The sequence below is a fragment of the Eriocheir sinensis genome, unplaced genomic scaffold (genome assembly GCF_024679095.1).
Source record: "Eriocheir sinensis breed Jianghai 21 unplaced genomic scaffold, ASM2467909v1 Scaffold197, whole genome shotgun sequence".
In the NCBI taxonomy this organism is placed as follows: Eukaryota; Metazoa; Arthropoda; class Malacostraca; order Decapoda; family Varunidae; genus Eriocheir; species Eriocheir sinensis.
In genome coordinates this window covers 399,261-401,758 of record NW_026111372.1, presented here as the reverse complement: position 1 = coordinate 401,758, position 2,498 = coordinate 399,261, and the positions used below count along the sequence as shown (strand labels likewise).

The 2,498-nt window shown below is 44.8% G+C and overlaps 1 protein-coding gene across 1 annotated transcript in view; it reads right to left on the bottom strand.

The window, feature by feature from the left end:
* Window positions 1-184, bottom strand: part of LOC126990772 (uncharacterized) — a 53,144-nt gene extending 52,960 nt beyond the window's left edge. The window contains exon 1 of the mRNA XM_050849418.1: window positions 1-184. This exon is cut by the window's left edge and continues 1,111 nt beyond it. The gene's annotated coding sequence lies outside the window, so the exon portion shown is untranslated.
* Window positions 185-2,498: the final 2,314 nt, after the last annotated feature.

Sequence of the window (2,498 nt, the reverse complement as noted above, 5' to 3'; positions counted from 1 at the left end):
CAGGTCAAGGCGTGCATCGTCTGTGCAGTTCATTCTCGATCGTCACACCATCACCGTCCTCGTCTTTTTGTCACAATTTCGATGGTTGCTAAAAGGTATGCTATCAAGACCACCTGTTTCATGGTTCTCCCACAATCAGTGGGCGGCGGGGATGCTCCAGGTGTGGGAGAGACAGAAGCTTCCCTATGCTCAGACTTCAGTCTGGCGGTGCTGGACGTGAGCGCGCGTGTGTGTGGAGTCGCGGCACTCGAGGTGGCAGACACCTCTCGCACCAACCGGCACAAGTTGACTGGCACGCTTGAGGCTCGCGCTGAGGTTATGGGCAGGTCTTTGGTGGGGGCTGTAGACGCGGTGGGGAGGGGCTTACCTAAACTTTGTATGATTTAAAATCTAAGATATGATTCCTTTTTTTTTCCAAAATACCCAAGTGTATCGCAGTTAATGGAACAACTAAATTGAATTATTAAAAACAAGGCAAATCTTACGTCTTATACTGTCACATATTTGTTTGTCTTTCTCATTTTTTGCTTGAAAACAGTTGCAATCTCGCCACGCGTCTCCAACTCTTCCGCCGATAAAAATATTCACGTGGATGAGTGACAAACATCGTCGGGGAGAAGGAAGGACGAGAGGGGAAGCCGCACACGTGGAATCATCAGTTGACTATCCACGAACAGAAAAAGAAAGGGGGAGGGAGAGAAGGAAGAAGAGAAACCGATGCAATAAGCGAAGGTCACATATTCAATTGCCTTCCCTTAGCTCTTTATTAATATAAATATAGTGAATCACCAGGGTTGCGAACTGGAAATAAAGCTGCGCATTTGACGTAGAGAAGCACATATTTATTTACTTAGCTTCATCCTGAGATGAGGTGTTTCAGTTGGAACACTAACGTCTCGCTGCGTCAGCACTTCGGTTTTTACTTTCATTGCAGTGTTTGTTGCCCATTCAAAACTTATATTGATTACGGTATTGGCCTTCCTAAAATGGTACTGTGATATAATTTGCGTGCTAATAATTATATAACTACAAACAAGAAAAATGTCAGTGCTATCAATCCCTGCACTACAGTGCATATTCCGCAGGATAACAAACAACACACAACATTCACCAACGCTCGGGAGACGCAACACAACGCTGCTGAATCGCTGAGCATGACACTTTTGTACTTCTGGATCCTCAAACCCTTTTCTACTTGGAAATTAGTGACATTCAGTCGGAAACATCGCAGACACATGCACACCATATAACACTGACACCCAACCCAACCTTTATGAACATAAAAGAATTCACGCCGCCGCTGACTCCCTGACTTCGGCACACTCGGCAGAAACTTTAAACGTTACCCCTGCAAAACCAAACACCTTTACCAAAAGAAAACTGATACGCTAGTCCCGTCCTCAGCGTGGTCCTATGCGTGGCAGCATCTAAATTGTGCAAGTTTGTCACCCGAGGGCTCTGCACGCCACCTCCCTGCTTTCGCTTCCTCTCCCAATGTGGACATGCCTCCCGCTTTCGCTTCTTTCGTCGCTCCTTGCCTTCCTACATTCCTTCCTTATTTCCTTTCTTTCTTCTTTCCTCCGTTTCCCTTTCCTTGCCAGCCACGCTAACTCGTCCATCCATTTTCCTCTCTCTCTCTCTCTCTCACGTAGTAGTAGTAGTAGTAGTAGTAGTAGTAGTAGTAGCAGTAGTAGTAGTAGTAGCTATAGCAGTAACATATGTAGTAACAGCTGTAATAATTCTAGTAGTAGCATTGTTGGCGATACTTGTAGTATTATTAGTAATAGTACCGTCACCCGTCGTCCATTTAGCTCCATTGAAGTCTCGGTAAGTCTCCCGCCACATTTAGAACCAGGAGACTGATCAGAAGACGGTCAGCAAAATTTCCATCAGAATGCCCCCAACTCTCCAATGCCTACAGGACAAAGTGTGTTACCGGCGGAGCACCACCCAAGTTGTGAAGTAAAAGTCTGCGGACACAGCCAACCACGTTTCAGTTACTCAATTGCTTCCATGATGGACAATGTGAACACACTAGAGTTATTCCTCCCCAGAACAGATTTATTCTAAATAACTGTATTAGTCATAAGTTATCGGAACGAGTAATGAGCACGTTACTCATTCTTCGTATCATAATGAGCTGCTTTTTTCCGTCAAATCCACTTATTTCTCCCCGATCTTGATTAGTAACAAAATGAGCGGAAAATTAAGAAACCTCGCGTAAAAAAAAAAATGAAAGAGATGAGGTGAATAATGTTTGTTTGAGGAACCATGAAAACAAATGTAAAGCGAAGCACTCACGCCAGCACCAGATAGCAGCGTCCAGAGAGCTTCCTCATTTTCTAGCAGTTATAAAGTACTTCCTGTGTTATATCCGCATTTTCATTACCGGACAAAAAAGTTTCACCCTACCCCTAAGCTGCATTTCACTCTTCACTTCATTTTCCGCCGGCTTGGTGGATTTCGCTCGCTGGACACTTTGGCAACACTTACCCCCC